We start from the raw sequence: 16,814 nt of genomic DNA, 5'->3' as shown, positions 1-16,814 counted from the left end.
AGCAACTTCCCAAAACTTCCCTTCTAAAGTTTCAGTGTTCCCTGCAAGAGGGGACCCAGCAACCCCCCTGCGCTCCCTCCTGCATGGTCCATATTCGCCTGTGAGCCCTGATCTCTCCTGTCAGTACCTCTAATCTAAATATCATATCCCAGCCTGGTTTGGGTTGGAAGGGACCTTAAAGCTCATCCAGCTCCAACCCCTGCCACGGGCAGGGACACCTTCCACTAGAGCAGCTTGCTCCAAGCCCCTGTGTCCAACCTGGCCTTGAACACTGCCAGGGATGGGGCAGCCACAGCTTCTCTGGGCACCCTGTGCCAGCGCCTCAGCACCCTCACAGGGAAGAGCTTCTGCCTAAGAGCTTGTCTAAACAGCTGCTGGGGTAAGGGGTCCTACTGCAGATGTAATCACCCCCGTTTGAAGAGCTCCTCACCAGCAGCTCCGCTCTCCCCTTCTTTAACTTACTACAAGTGGAATACAAAGCACAGAAAGCTGTACTTGCTCGATCTGATGTGAGGAGTAAACATGACACCTATCAGATTTTACAAGCAGCATCATCCACCACATTTTAACAAAACACTTGCAGTTTGCCAGTGCTGTGTTTAGAGCAGCTTTTCCTTTTCTTCTACTTAAACACGAAGCCACTTTCAATCCCTGCTGCTACGAACAGCCCCCCCCAAGCCTCCCCAAATTAACCTACCTTTTGCAAAAGGCTGGAGAAACACAGATCTAAGGGGTTTCTTTTTCCTTGCAGTCCATATTCTCACTGGAGTCAGCTGAACTGAAGAAGTTCTATTTGAACTGCAGCCAGCCCGATGAATAAATCAAACTTCCTGGCCAAAGGTTTCAGTGCACGACTTCCAAGTCGTGCCTGGGACCTCATACTTGGAGGCTGATGTTTTTCCTGGTATAAGGAATATTATCATCAGACCCCAGTGATGAGTCTGTACTGGAACGGCAGCATTAAAGACAACCTACAACTTTCCCTATGGACAAATACCTTTGAACATTTTCCATGTAGGAAAAGCACGAGTGGAAAAGGGCAGGACTTCGCCCCGCAAAAGCAGGTGGGGGTAAGAGCTCCACAGGGGTTGCTCTCCTGAGCCGATCCTCAGGGATCCCACACAGGCTGGGCTAGGAGGAAAACTACTTTAGATCCAGGGGAAAGCAGTCACGAGAAAACATCACCTGGGGTGTGGATGCTGTAAAGTCAACAATAAAACTCTGGACCATCTCAGTCTGTGATTCCAGGGGGAAAATGGGAAGCCGACAGCTCCTGCAATCCACGCTTCAAGACACAGGAGGGTTTCACCACTCCGGACTCTTTTCTGTTCAGTTTTAGAACTACTTGGTTAGGACTTTTAAAGGGACAGAACCTTTGGTCGTCCAGGGCTGAAGACTGGGATGGAGCAAGCAGCTGCCCGCAAGCCCCAGATGTGCAGCATTTACTAATGATGAAGGCGAACCCCCGTCCTGCTCCCTGGTAATGACTTACAGGTGGGTTCCCAAACCCCTCCAAAAAGAAAAGCTCCTTTCTATAAACACCTCCCTGCATTGCCAACACCAGGTTTTCCAGACAAGCCCTGATGGGAGCTGACAGCCCCCAAACAAACGCGTTTATCGGCGCTCGGGGCTGCCCTTGCGGCACAAAGTTTTGCGAGGTGAAGGAAACACCAATCTTTGTCTGAGATTTGATTCAGTTTTTCCCTTGGTCGGCTCCGGAGCTGGAGCACAAATCAGCTTTGTGGTAATAACAGATTACAGAACACATCGCCACAAACAATTCCTGTTATTATTTTTGGGACACACACACACACACACACCAAGGGATGTGGAATTGAAATGTCGGCGATTCAGCAGCCACCTCGGAATTCATAAACAGCTCATGGTATTCCGAACACACTCTCCTATAATGAGACCGTCTTCAATTTTCCTTGGAAAAGAGACCTTTAAAGAATGCTAAAGCAGGTCGGCGCCCTTACGCACTGATGGAAACAGGAACAAAAGCATTTTGTCACCAGGCATCTCCTCCAGCATTATTTTCTTCGCTCTGCTTAAACAAACTGAAAAGTACGTGCCTTTTCCTCCCCTTGGTTTTTTCTTTCTCATTCCTCCCTAAATATCTGCCATAGCTGCAATTTCAACCCCGGCGCTGAGCCACCATCTGTATGGAAACAAGGGTCCATTATCCCGAACCGTCCCCGGCTCTCGTTTTTCCTGCTTCGCTAATGTTTTTTAAAACACAGGATTAAAATGTCATCCCATCCCTGGCGTTCTGGGGAGCCCTGCGCCCTCCTCTCCTCCGGTCACGGTATACTTAATCAAGTGTGAATGATTAAAGTACTTCAATTAGAGCTACGTACATTCATTGCTGGCAATTCAAAGGCAGCGGCAGAAGTCGAGCTGAAAGAAGAAATTACTTCTACTACTTTGAGATCTCCATCTCCCGCTTTCCTCCTCCCAACGCAGCCATGGGACCCGGGAAAGGACTAAGAGCTCAGCTCTGGGCAGGATTTACCTTGGGGCACGTCCTTGCTTGGACAAAAGGCTGTTCTTTCCCCTTCAGCAAGTCTAGCAAGTATTAAATTTTCAATTGAGATAGATTTTTGGGGGGGGGGGGGGGGGAAGAACCACAGAACACGCTGAAACCCACACATCAATGCAGCTCCTTTGATTTTGCTTTCTAGGGATATCAAGGGAAGGCTTAAAATAGATGGGGGGGGGGGGAATAATCAATAAAATCAATAAATATTAAGGAAATTCAGTGTTTTCAGCGCTGGAGAGGGGGATAGTGCCCTGCCGACCGGCTAACGCTGGAGAGTTGGGAGGCGATGGATGGGTCGATGCCGCGCAAATGAAGGGAATTTTAAATAATACGTTTAAAAACGGGGAAGAAATTTTAAAAGCATACAAATAATATTTTACGGGAAATTGTTTGTTTTGTTTTTTTTTTTTGAAAGGAAAAAGATATTAATATGGGGGGGGGGGAGGAGAAGTAAAACCCCCTAAAGGAAAACACAAGCCCTGAGGAGCGCGGCCGGATGCTCCGCGGTCCCCCGGGACGCCGCATCCGCGGCGTCCGGGGGACCGCGGAGCATCCGGCCGCGTCTCCCCGCGGGGTTCCCGTTGCCGAAACTTTCCTGCCGCCTCCTCCCCGTTAATCCCCCCGGCAGATGCTGTCGCCGGCGCTCGGCACTAAGTAAACAATGCGGAGCCCGGCACAACAAAAGATTTCCCACTTCACCCCGCCGCTCCGCGCCCGCGCAACTTGCGCGGCCGCCTCCCACCACCACCACCATCACCCCCCCCCCCTCCTTTCCCTTCCTCTTTTCCCCCCCCCCTCCATCTCACCTCCTTCCCCCCCCCCCAACCGCTCTTCTCTTTCTTCCTTCGCTTCTCCTCCTCCATCAGCATGGATTTGGAAAGAAGCAAAGATGTCCTCGCTTCTCTTCCCTTGTCCTCCCGCCGCCGCCGCCCCGTTACCTGCTCCCGGGGCCCGCGCCCCGCTCCTCAGCGCCGCATCCCTGCCCGCATCCGCCGGGATCCACCGCTCGCACACACACAACAGGGGGAAAAAAACCCAACTTAATCCTTCCCCCCCCCCCCCCCCCCCCCCCCCCTCCTCTCTCCCTCCTTCCCCGCTCTCCTGCTCCGCCCGGCCGCGCCGGGAGCGGCCGGGGGGCAGCGGACCCCTCCGCGGCCCCACCAGCAGCAGCGGGGGATGCTCAGCGCAACTTGGGGGGGGGGGGGTGAGGACCGCTGGCTCCGGAGTGGGATTTTTCCCCCCCTTTTTTTTTTCCCTTTCCTTTTTATTTTTCCCCCCTTTTTTTTTCCCCCTCTTTTTTTTTTTTAAGCCCCAAAAAAACGGGGAAAGAAAGTGCCCGGGCGGCGCTGGGCGGAGCGGCCGCTCCCCTCGCCACGCTGGGAAAAGGAGGCAGGGGCTCCCGTTCCCTGCTTTTTTTATTTATTTTTTTTTCCTCCTCAATTTTTTAATTCTTTTTTTTTATTATTTTTTTCCCCTTTTTTTTTTTTTTTTTTTTTTGGCAATAGGCGGGGTCTCTCCTTGCAAACCAATGACACAAACCCACATGGACCAGCCTCGCCCCCTATAGATACTCTTCACTACAAATAGGCTCTCTCGGGGGATTAGTGGATCAGCTAAAGTACAAACAGACGCAGCGAGGGAAGGGGCGGGGGGGGGGGGGGGGGGCGGAGGAGGAGGAGGAAGAGGAGGAGGAGGGACGGGGGGGGACACGACACGGGGCCCGAGCCCTGGCCCGGGCACACCCGCTGGGAAGAGGCTCCGTGGGGTGGGAATGGGGCTCAACGGGGCTGCGCGGAGCCTGTTGCACTCTGTGGTGGCCCGTGGAAGGATGGATGGATGTGGATGAATGGATGGATGGATGGATGGATGGATGGATGGATGGATGGATGGATGGATGGATGGATGGATGGATGGACGGACGGGAGCACACACAGCCTTTATTCCCTCCAATCCCCTTTTCCCCTGCTGCCATCCAAGATGGAGAGTCATAACAGAGGGGGGGACACCCGTGGGATACCCAGTACACCCCTTGGGTCCAGGGTCTCCTTCGCATCGCCATCACCCCCTGGACAGCTTCACCTGATTATATCACCATCATCTTCATCATCCTCGATGCATGTAGGTTTTGGAATGGCAGTGGTGAGGCCATGGAATAAAGACCATTGGGCACACTGAGCATGCTTGTTGATAACACCCCTGCCAAGCCCCTGGCTGGATGTGCCGACTGGATCATGGCACTGGGTGTTGGGCTGAGTGTGAGCTGAAGTAAGCACGCTCCCCCGTGCATTTATTTGTACTTGTATTCCACGTTGCCCCAATAGATTTGGGAATTAATGTTTTGACAGACATTCTTCATCTGCTTATCACAAGAATGTGGGCAGGTGGTGATCCCATCTCTTTGTTGTGTAATCATCAGCCTTCTGCATTATATATATATCCCATGCTCCTCAATCAGCCTGCGAAAAAAGCACATTCCTTTTCTAGTCTAATAAAGCCCTTGAACCACATCAATTGTCCATCAAAGTTGGTAAGCTAGCTTTCGGCTTTGTGGCTGAAATGACACTGTGAAGATCCCAAACATCTTGATTCTTATCAGCACATTCTGGGGCCTCGCTGGATGTTTAAACCACATCCATCATTTCTCCTCTGAGCACCTGCTGCCGAGCCTCACATAGCCTCAGTTCCCTGCTATCCACCATGGTGCAAGTGCCGAGATTACATTTACATTAGATTGAGATGAGCTCTTAGGCAGAAGCTCTTCCCTGTGAGGGTGCTGAGGCGCTGGCACAGGGTGCCCAGAGAAGCTGTGGCTGCCCCATCCCTGGCAGTGTTCAAGGCCAGGTTGGACACAGGGCTTGGAGCAAGCTGCTCTAGTGGAAGGGGTCCCTGCCTGTGGCAGGGGTTGGAGCTGGATGAGCTTTAAGGTCCCTTCCAACCCAAACCATTCCGTGATTCTGTGACTCTATGTTGATTTCATGATATAAACAAAGACACAAATCATTATTTCATTGCCAGGGCAATTCAGTGACAGGCTGTAAAGAAGAAAGCTCTGGAGTGATCATCTTAGTTTAGCAGGACAATCCTGAGGCGTGTGGATTTGCCTGCAAACTCTTTGGGTTGCGATGGAGCATTCATCAAGGGTGAAGCAGCCTTTGTAATTATATGCTAGGAAAGAAGATGCAGGGGAGGTTCGGTGGGGGGTTTGAACTGCAAGCTGCAGGTTTTCAAAGTTCCATTCAGCTGCTGCCCAGCCTTGAGGGAGCTTTAACTCCTCCAGTATCCCACTGGTTGGTGCAAAATGTGCTTGGAGCAGGGTGTTCTGGCTGCCCAGAGCTTGGGAGCAGCCATCCCGGGGCTTGGGAAAGGCAGGAGAGCCAGAGGATGAAGATGGTCCTGCTGCAAGAGCAGGTGGATCCCTCTCCTAGCCTCTTTCCTCTGGGTTAGTTCAGGGCTTTATCCACTTTCAGGCTGTTGCCTAAAGTCAGAGTCCCCACATCTCCTCCTTCTCTGCCTGTATTTTACAAGGCTGAGGCACCCTTCCTTAGGGAATAACTGGGGGTGGCTGTGCAGAAGAATAGTTCTGAAGAATCCTGAAATAGTCCTGAAAATATAGTTTATGAGGGATGCTTGCAAAGCAAAGTGAAACGAAGCTGCTCCTCTCCCTCTCTTCTATTTATTGTATCCTATCAGTAGCAGCACTGAAAAGTGACTGGCACCATTTGGAACCAAGCATCCTTTTATTCTTTTCTTGTGGAATCAAATGAACTTTAACAAATGCACTTGTTATGAGGCCTTCCAATATGGGAACCACGTGTTTGGGGTACAGGGTGTATGTGGAGCCCCTTTCCCCTGCAGCCGGGTTCCTCTGTTCCTTGATCGAATAATGCTCCTCCCTGATGCTGCTAAATCATTTCAGAGCTCACTGGGCTTGGCCAATGTTGCAGCTGGACATGAGTGGTTGGAGCGAGTCCAGGGGAGGCCATGGAGATGCTGCGAGGGCTGGAGCAGCTCTGCTCTGGAGCCAGGCTGAGAGAGCTGGGCTGGGTCAGCCTGGAGAAGAGAAGGCTCCTGAAGGGGAGACCTGAGAGCAGCTCCAGTGCCTGAAGGGGCTGCAGGAAAGCTGGAGAGGGGCTTGGGACAAGGGCCTGTAGGGACAGGCCAAGGGGAATGGCTTTAACCTGCCAGAGGGGAGACTGAGATGAGCTCTTAGGCAGAAGCTCTTCCCTGTGAGGGTGCTGAGGCGCTGGCACAGGGTGCCCAGAGAAGCTGTGGCTGCCCCATCCCTGGCAGTGTTCAAGGCCAGGTTGGACACAGGGGCTTGGAGCAAGCTGCTCTAGTGGAAGGTGTCCCTGCCCGTGGCAGGGGTTGGAGCTGGGTGAGCTTTAAGGTCCCTTCCAACCCAAACCAGGCTGGGATTCTCTAATCAACTACTCAGTAAAATATAACTAAGTCTGTAGTAACACTTATGACTTACTAATATATAACCAAGTCTGTAACCTCTGTGTCTAAAATAGTTGCATTTGATGAATTTGTAATGATTTTTAGTAAGGGATTACATGCTTCTTTTGTGAATAACTTGGTTTCTCTTAAGGGTGGATTTGTGAAAGCAGTGACTTTCAGATCACATCTCCTGACCCACATGTTTGCTGAGGGCAGGTCACACGAGGTGCTCCATCATCCAGGTGCATCATCACAGTTCCCCTCTACACTTCACTGCCACATCAGCCTGGGTGCAGCACCTGCTGCTACACTGGAATGTCCCAAGGCCTCGCAAGGAACTAAAGAAGGAAGAGTAAATCGGATTTACAGTGTGGTTTGATTTGCAGGTGCAAATGTGGGCCCTGGTCCTGCAAAGAGGATGCTCCCGCACAGCTCTTATGCAGCGTGAGGAGTCAGAGTGACTTCAGCTGAATGACTCCCAGAGCATAAATTTAAGCACATGCATCTCTGCAGATTTAGAGCGAGTGTTTGTTGACTAGAATAGACCAGTTATTTTACTGCTCCAAGTGTTTGGTGCGACTCAGTTACTCAGTGCTATGTAGGAACAGGCAGACACGAATCCTGCCTAGATCCTTCTGAGCCAGGGACCACGTCTGAGCATCACCAATTAAATGTGTATGGGTGACACCACGTACCCAGCGCTGAGGTCAATACCCCATTTATTTTCTACCTGTGTTTAAAATGCTTTTAAACAGATATGTCGGCTGGTATATAATGGATCTTCATTAAAATAATCATTATGTTTAACAAGGTGCTCATGCTTTTTTATAGATCAGTAAAAAGTTCCTTTTCTATCAGTTCTATTGATCTAGAAACTTCATTTTAGAGTTTAATTATACTCTCTATGATATGGTTAGAATAAGCAGGAATATGGAAGGACATTAAGGATTCCTTAAAGATTTTTGTGAGTGGAAATTTGGAGCTGGAAGAAATGAAGTGGTGTACTTTACTCCCTTTATAATATTAGTATTCTGACTTTAAAAAGCATTAAGAAAAACACATCCTTCATTTCCCCGCTGTAGTTGACGCAAACCAGAGATGAATTTGTTCCAAAATAGATTTAGTGATCTGCTCTGTAACTAAGTGTTTAGAAGACGGGTTGTTTTCCTTATAGTTTTGAGCTCACACCAGACTGACACGAGTATAACAAGCACCACTGAGCCAGGGGGGAAGTCAAACATCCAACATTTGTTATCAAACCTGCAAAGGGAAGTTCATTGAGAGGGTGATTTAGATCCCGTTTTGTATGACTTATTGTAAGGATGTCATCCACTGTGAAGGATTGCTCTGGTAGAGAAAAGTTGCTCTTAAATGCAGTGTATGATCTCTACTAGATCAGCAGCTCCGCTCTCCACCCCGTTTTAGGATTAGTTTTTAATTGCTGTAACGTTATGTTTTACACTTTTACAAGGTTTAAAAGGTTTGCACTACAAACCTGGACTCTCATACCTAACAGTATTTAATGTAAATGAACAGGGCTCAGGTATGCCACGAATTCTCTATGGGGTGAGAACAGAGAGTGAATGGATTTGTCTTTTTTTTTGACGGGCTTAAAAGCACGGTGAATCTTGTTTGTCAGGGAGAAAAAAAGCCATCAAGGCAGCTTGTAATTGGGAGGCTGCCAGGAATAATACTGCTCAGGGTTTTTGCTTCTCCACTTCCATGGGAGTATTTCAAGTGGGCTTCTTACAGGAGATCGCCCTCATTTGTTACCTTATACTGATGCTGCCCTGGTGTTTGAGGTGCTGGATCACCCAGGCTCTGGTCCCAAATGGATGTGGGTGGTTGTGTGCGCTCTGAGACCCCAAATTGTCTTCCTCCAGCCTGTCCTGCCTGCAGGCAAAGAGGACTTGCACATCCTGGCATGTTCAAGGCCAGGTTGGACACAGGGGCTTGCAGCAAGCTGCTCTAGTGGAAGGTGTCCCTGCCCGTGGCAGGGGTTGGAACTGGGTGAGCCTTAAGGTCCCTTCCAGCCCAAACTATTCCAGGGTTCTATGATTCTATGATCCTGGGTTATGTCCTACCACGGCATCATGGTGTGTTTTGAGCTCCTAGTTGGAAGGTGCAGGTTATTTGCTGGCTGGGCAGAAACCCTCTCAGTTCCTCCTCATTGTGAAAGAGACCCAAGCCTATTTCAAAGCACAGCCTCCCTGCAGCCTTGTGCTCAGCTGCTGCAAGCACCCAAAGAACGAGTTGGCTCCTCTGGGCCCCAGCCATGCGCTCCCAGCCTGCGCTACCTCCTCCTGCTGCCAGCACCAGCATTTGTGCAGCTGCAAGGTGAAGTGGATCAGGGAACGGGTCCAGCTGAACACTAATCCTGCGGGAAGAAGAAGAGGGGAAAAAGAGCTTATTTTCATCTGGATCTGTTCCCCAACCTGGTTCTGCCTTCAGCCCATCAGACATAAGCTTCCACTGGGTGGGAATGAGCAGCCAGGGCTGGGAGTGCTGGGCTGGGTTTATGGCAGCGCTGGCTTAGGCTGTCTTAAAAGCATTTGTCAGGCTATGACCTCGTGTTAATGTATTACTGTTTCGGCGCAGCAGAGGTTACAGCACCAGGTTTTCACTCCTAGAACCGTGACGCTGCATTTTGCAGGGTCTGGGGGCAGAAAAGACTCTGGGGATGTTAAATATCCCCCTTTTAAATACAGGGATGGGGTTGTGTTGGGGAAAGAAGCATGGGGTCATGGAGGGCTTGCTGGCAGGGAATGGGATACACACACACCTGATCAGAATACACCAATCCTTTGCTGGCATCAACTGCAGCTACCAGCGTGCCCTACAACCAGCAAAACGCATGGGATGCTTTAATACAATATATAAACCAATTTAACTCACTAGAACATTGATCATAGTGGTAATAGCAATAGCAATAGTAATGCTAACAGTTGTTTTGTGATGTAACTACAGTCTCGATATCATAATTTCCTCACATTAAATTAAATATAGATTTTGATTTGCACAGAGCCACACAGATTCAGGGCCTGGGTGATATTTTACATAGTATGTTGGTGTTCTCCCTCCTTGGCAAATTTATTCCTGTTGAGAAAGAAAAGAGCTACATGCTGAGACCCCTTGAATTGAATCGATGATTAGAAAGAGGCAATACATACTACTTCTGCCCTGCTACAGATGCTGAATTCAGCATCGGTGGGAAATTCTCAATCCATTTCCCTTTGCAAACATGAGCAAAAGGACGCAAACATACAGTAAAATTCTCTTTTGATAATCCTCTTGGGGTTTTGTTTTCCCTGCGTGTGAAATCATTACGCAGAACTGTTGGGGTATGTTTTCCCCCCCCTGCTTTATTCATTTTATGTTCTTTAACAAGGAATCACAGGAATGGAGAAGAGCCTCACAGAGCGCACACACATTTGTATACCCCTTCCATAAACCATCCTAATGTCATCACCACGTGAGCAGAATTGTTCTGCTGGTATAACACATGGCTGATGTTTAATCTTTCCCGGAAAGTTTAATGAAAGGTTCTTGAATCAATCTGTCCGGTTTAAAGTTTGAAGGGCTTTTGGATGCACCAATTTGATTTATGTGCCAGGTGTTTCTAAACAAATAGTTGATAAAGACACATAGAGCCCTTCCTGCTCCCTCCCCCTTGTCTGCCATGGGTTCAGCCGCCATAAACGCCATCTCACTTCAATTGCCTGTGCTCTCAGTGTACTTTAATACCTTAATGGGGAATATTACAGCACCCAGCTTCTAGTTCTGTGTTAGTTACTGGTTTTTAAACCTCTAATTGTGAGATTTAACATTATAATGTCAGTAGAAAAGAGTTTGGTAACAAAAGGAAAGGGTGAACTGAGCTTTCCAGGCAATTTGCCATTTGCTGGGACACTGGCAATGGCCCTGCAATGGCTTTTAGTGGTGGGCAAAGTGAAACACATGGGCTTGCGTCCCTCTGTGCTGTGTTGTAGCCTGGACTCAAATCTCAGCCGCCTTATTCTAGCTGTCACTCTCTGTTTGAATTACAGTTGTACCTGAGGCATCATCTGAGATCTGGCTGGAAAAGAGCTAGTCAAAGGGGATGTGTACCCTGAAAGGTGCAGAGGAGTGGATATGGAGCAAGTGTTCACTAATTCTTACAACACAAGGATGTATTGAATCACCATTAGATATCAGATTTTCAATCTGAGAGTCCCATAGTGCAAAATTGAAGTGTGCAACATCCTGCCACCAAAATGCTGTGGAACCAACTTATATCGAGGGTTTAATGGGGCTGAAATAAACACGTGGGATACAGGTCCATCAGTGCTTACTGCTCATGGCCATCCAGACACTGCCTCTGGGTTAAGGGAAGGCTCATACTGCTGGTTGCAGGAAGCTAGAAAAGATGTTTTCTGTTTCACGGTTTGCCCTGAGGCATCCATATAACAGTCTTCCAGTACCTAAAGGGGGATTACACAAATCTGGAGAGGGACTTGTGACAGGGGCAAGTAGTGACAGGACAAGGGGAAATGGATTTAGACTAACGGGGCAGGTTTAGGTTAGATCTAAGGCAGAAGTTCTTCCCTATGAGGGTGCTGAGACACTGGCACAGGGTGCCCAGAGAAGCTGTGGCTGCCCCATCCCTGGCAGTGTTCAAGGCCAGGTTGGACACAGGGGTTTGGAGCAAGCTGCTCTAGTGGAAGGTGTCCCTGCCTATGGACTGGGGACACCTATGATGTGTCATAGAACCCTAAGAGACAAGAGATGGGGTGAGGTGGACCAGACCTTGTCCTTCTTACACTGACTGTCCTTGGGAAGAGCCCTCAGGATAAAGAGTCAAAGGGAAAGAGATGAAGTGTTTCACACCAAGTCCCTCGGTAGATCAGGGAGAAGCTGGGTTTCAGCAGTCCTCAGCCAAGATCCTATTCACCAGAGCACCCATCTTTAAGGTTTTTTTGCTAATTAGGAATTTACTGCCATAAAACTGAACCAGGGCAGCCCTGAGCGAGGAACTCCAAGGATTTAAATGCCTGGAAGGCAAAAGTTGCATTTCATTGACAGTACAATTGTGTCTTAAACCTCTCTGGTCATCAGAGATATGGCAAGAGTGCTGTCAGCTCAGGACCAAATGAGGTGAATGCAGATAAGGCAGCACCCGTAGGTTGCCTGACTCTAAATGGTGTTGGAACAGTACAAAGGGGCCTGAGCTGTGTGAGCCTTGTCCCTGCCGCTGTAATCTAAATAACCTGGAGAGATGGAACACACAAGCACAAGTAAGGGTTGCCACCAGCTCTAACTGGGAATTTAGAGAGGGGGCATCATCTTGGAGGTCGATTGGGCGTTTGGAAGGAATTCCACCCAGCCAAGCCACCCGCCCTCACCCTTCCTCTTCTTCATTCGCTTTGGAGGAAGGGTTGCTTATGTGAATATGAAGCCCATGCTGCCACAAAAGCTGCTCATTGCCAGATTGTGTGCGTTGAAGCAAAGGCCAGTCTGCCTGAGTACGGTACTACTGTTGTAACTACTGTCATAGCAGTGACAGCTAGAGATATGACTAGTTTTTATAAACTGGAACAGTTATATACTGGAAGTTGTACTCTGATATAATTATAGTGGTGTAAACACGACCTGTGCCATCTTGCTTGTCTTACTTCCTGAACTGGAACAAGCTGCACTGGTGTGCGCATCTCTTTTAGCGGTGGAATTGTGTCCTCACATGGATTTTTGCTGCTTTAACAGAGATGGTATTAAAGCAACAGAATTTAGTGCTGAAGACTGGTCCTCAGTGTCTAACAAGGCTTTTTTTACTCTCTGTCAGCAATAAACAAGCCATAGGAATCCAGTCCTTTAAAGAGAAAGATGAAAGGCAGAGAAAATCTGGTCTCTTCTGTTCCTGTTTCCTGATTCGACTTCAGAAAAGGGCAGCCAGAGAAATGCCAGCCTTCACAGTTAAATCCCCAGCGCCCAGGATCTGTGGTCAGGAAAAATATCTCCCAAAAGACATAGAGACAGGGTGGATGCTAAAGGATGGATACCTAAAGGAGGTCTACAAGAAACCTGGAGAGGGGATTTTTATAAGAGCAAGTGGTGATAGGCCAAGGGGAATGGCTTGAACCTGCCCGAGGGGAGACTGAGATGAGCTCTTAGGCAGAAGCTCTTCCCTGTGAGGGTGCTGAGGCGCTGGCACAGGGTGCCCAGAGAAGCTGTGGCTGCCCCATCCCTGGCAGTGTTCAAGGCCAGGTTGGACACAGGGGCTTGGAGCAAGCTGCTCCAGTGGAAGGGGTCCCTGCCTGTGGCAGGGGCTGGAGCTGGATGAACTTTAAGGTCCCTTCCGACACAAATCATTCCGTGATTCTATGTTAGGATGTCCCCAGGGATTCAATAGGTAGCACAGTTTGCCTGGAGGAGGGTGTGCAGGGCGACCTAGGGGGGGAACAGTCCTCAGCACTCGAGCTGTGCTGACTCCCAGCAGCAGAGGCAAACAAGAGATTTAAGAAGCACAAATGCAGTGATGTATTTCCATCTAAACTTTCCTCTATGAGTCTGAGAAACACGGTGGATATTGATACTGAGCCAAGCAGAAAGTCAAGTCGCTTGTTACTGCCATTACCTCATCCTCCCTTTATTTCTCTGCATTATCAAGTAAGAAAATAACTCATGTGAATAAATCAGCCTGGGGACTAAACTAAAATCCTGGGAATTTTTGTGGGGAAGAGCCTAGGCTTTGTTTAAACAAATAAACAAAAAGTACAGAAAGGAAAGAACTACTCTGAGCCAGAAGGGTTCCTGTCCTCTAAAACTGGCATTTGCCTTCGTCCTCTGCAGGTTTTGAATTCATTTAGATAAATATCTAGATCAAATTCCATTTGCACAACAAAAAGAGGCTCTTAATCGAGGATATACCAACCTGGAAAACTGTGGAACTTTTTCTTCTCCACGAGGCTCTTTCCTGAAATCATGATGAATTTGCAAATAGTTTCAGCTGTCCCAAAATTACACTTTTCAGCAAACAGCTACTTGTCTGATGAAAATCGCTCAGCTGTTACCAAGGCTTTGGCTAGCTCTGGCTGTTACATTTCCAATGGGATTTTTCCACAACAGTTAAGCAGGAGCAGCCTGGGAGTTTAAATATGGATAATTCCCTCCATCCTGTTGCAACTTGTGCAGCTTCAGCTCTTGCCTGGCTCCTGCATGCCGCTGTGCCGCAAGCTGGGAGTGTGTGTTGGGATGACAGCAGCTGCTGGAGCATCCCTCTGGGAGGGAACAAAGGCAAAATGCAGTGTGTGGGATAATCAGAAAGAGATATAGAGGGTAACTGGAGATGGAGGGGGTCATGGAGGGCCCATGGTGGTTGCTGGGGAGGGTTTGGCTAGGTCAGGACAGGCTGGGGAAGCAGTGAAGCACCTCAATGGGAAGAGCAGCATCCTGGTAGCTCTATCAACTATAAATGTTATCAAGCAAGAGGGCTGGGGGGAAAGAAAAGACTTTAAAATCCACTTTTACACACATTGTGCTTTGAGTCAATATTATTTTAGTTATCTAAAGTATTCAAACTAATCACGGCAGCTTCCTTTAATGTCTGCCATTGCAGACACAAGGTTTATTTACTGTAATGTAATACATCTTGAGGGAATGTCATATGCAGATATTAGCAATTAACTCATTAATCTAAAAATCACAATTCTTGCAATTAATAGAGCACTGCACAGTCACTCTAATTACAAACTCTGCACAAAAGGCCAGTCTCAAAGGGAACATGGAGCCTCCTAATTAGCCGAGATTTCAAAGGCAGACAGAAAATTGAGATGTTGAGGGTCAGGGAGGGAAAAATGGGAATACACTGCATTGTGACCATATCTGACAGTGGGACTGACGAGCAATGCATAAAGAGTTCACTTCGGTGTAGTCTGGGGATAGCACTGATCTACCCAGGGTAGGGATCTGCTGGCAATGAGGTGACTTATTTTGGGGGAAAGCACTCCTTGCATGGAGGCAATGGGGTCCTGTAGCTCCTCTAACCAGGGAATTCCCAAACTTTTTAAGGCACTCACACATACATGCTCGAGGGAGGCACTGCTGTGTGATGCAGCTTGTATCTGGTGATGGAGATTTAGCTGCAGGGGGACCCACGGCCATCTCCGGGCTCAGGAATGGGGAAAAGCCCCTTGGATTTTCTCCCCGAATTCTATGAGATGCCAAGTGTCCTGGCTCTGGTCCACTGAAACACTTATGCATGCATTTAACTTTAAGCACAGGAACAATCCTGCTGATTTCATTAGGGCTACTCACACGCTTAAGGACTCAGCTGATTCGGGAAAAGAGTGCTCAGCATGAAGCAGGACCAAAGCCCTCTATCGCTGGGCATGACCTTGCAGAGTCTTTCAGCATCTCCGGTTTTCCAGCTGTAAGTGGAAGGAATTAAACCCATTTCCCTCTGTGCCTGATGTGCTGATGTGGTGGCAGAACCCCGCATCCAACATAAGGGGAGTTACCCACCTGCCTCCAGAAGGGCTCTTCTCTTTCCTGAGACACAAGGCCTGGATGCTGGTGTGCTCGGTGGTCCGGTTGCAAATCCCAGTAGGAGCATCGTCCTCTGGGCATTGCAGACATCCCTTCCAGGGATGATGTGGGAACTGTTTCCTATCCCAGGCCCCCACCCAGATGCTGTTGCAATCTTTATCTTCAAGCAAGAGACAGGGAGTCTGCCAGCACGTGGCTGGTGTTGGTAGAAACCGTTGTCATAAGCTGAGTTACAGTGGAAAAAGGCTGCGCAAGACAATGCCTGTTTGACTTGCAGAGTACAAATACAAAAGCAGCACTGATTTATCCTCCTTTACATTGTGTCCCTGCGCTACAGCCTCCTGAGGAGCTTAGGAGCTCATGGGTTTATTCCCAAAGAGAGTATTTTTTCATCACAGTTTATTGATCACATCCCAAAGATAAACTCCTGTGTCAGGAGCAATTCTTTCAGGGGGCACTGATTTTTTTAGGGGCACCTCTCATTACCCTTGTTTGCTGAAAGGACCCTTTCAGCTCAGAGCAACTGCTTCCCAGGGATATATTACCTTGTCTGGGATCTCTGGAGGAAATCACCATTAGCACGTGCAGGCTCCTGTAAGGAAGGTGGAAACATCTTCACGGCCGGTGAAGGGGACAGCTTGGAGAAGCAAAACCACTGTGTGTTTAGATGGTGGTAAAGACAGAGCTCATCCCAGCAAGAGCCAGAGGGTCTGCAATTGAAACAGGTCTGATGGCTCTAGTGTTTGGTAGGGCGTCTACTCCTGTGAGGGTACAGGTCTTCTCAGTGATGGGCTTTTTTGTGCAGACCTTGCTTATAGACTAAACCTGCTGGTGCTAATAGGGCTTGGAAAACAAATGCTGGCAGCATCTCCCTGGGAAGAGACCTGCTAATGGCACATTGATCCCACAGCTTGGGCTCATCACAGCTGGGATTGTGGATACGTGGTCCCTGACTCCAATATAACAAGCTGAGTCTTGAAGGACGCCGGAAGGCCCAAAATCCAGAAAGCATGAGACCTTTCAGAGAGTGAGAATACTTAAAACGTGTTTGGGAGAGAATTGAGGTGGGTGAAAACGCTAAAATAAATACCCTAAGGAAAAAAAGTGTTCTTTCTTATATGGATAGGAAGGAACTTCACAGACGTCTTGGAAGGTGAAGCTGGTCCACCATCCAGGAGAGAGAGGAGGGCTTGGAAGTCATGCAAGTGAAATGCCATATCTCCAGAGGTATGTATATGAGCAACCCATGAGATATGGGAGCCTGTTGCGCCAGCATCAGGCAGCCTGAGAAGGGGACACAGAAGCAGGAGGG

The 16,814-nt window shown here is 48.7% G+C and overlaps 1 protein-coding gene across 2 annotated transcripts in view; it reads right to left on the bottom strand.

Annotated features, from left to right (window-relative positions):
• CTBP2 (C-terminal binding protein 2) overlaps positions 1-3,618 on the bottom strand; it is a 139,689-nt gene extending 136,071 nt beyond the window's left edge. Inside the window, exon 1 of one of the 2 annotated variants that reach the window (XM_061478582.1) lies at positions 3,481-3,618. The gene's annotated coding sequence lies outside the window, so the exon portion shown is untranslated. Of the gene's footprint in view, positions 1-697; positions 1,061-3,480 lie in introns of those variants that run through there. The other variant, XM_061478583.1, reaches the window with a different exon arrangement.
• Between the last annotated feature and the right edge of the window lie 13,196 nt (positions 3,619-16,814).

The sequence above is a fragment of the Pezoporus flaviventris genome, unplaced genomic scaffold, assembly GCF_033815535.1.
Source record: "Pezoporus flaviventris isolate CSIRO_AGI_PZ_B2104156 unplaced genomic scaffold, CSIRO_AGI_Pfla_v1 ptg000129l, whole genome shotgun sequence".
Lineage (NCBI taxonomy): Eukaryota > Metazoa > Chordata > Aves > Psittaciformes > Psittacidae > Pezoporus > Pezoporus flaviventris.
Note: the sequence above shows the minus strand (reverse complement) of the source record. Positions and strands in the feature narration are given on the sequence as shown.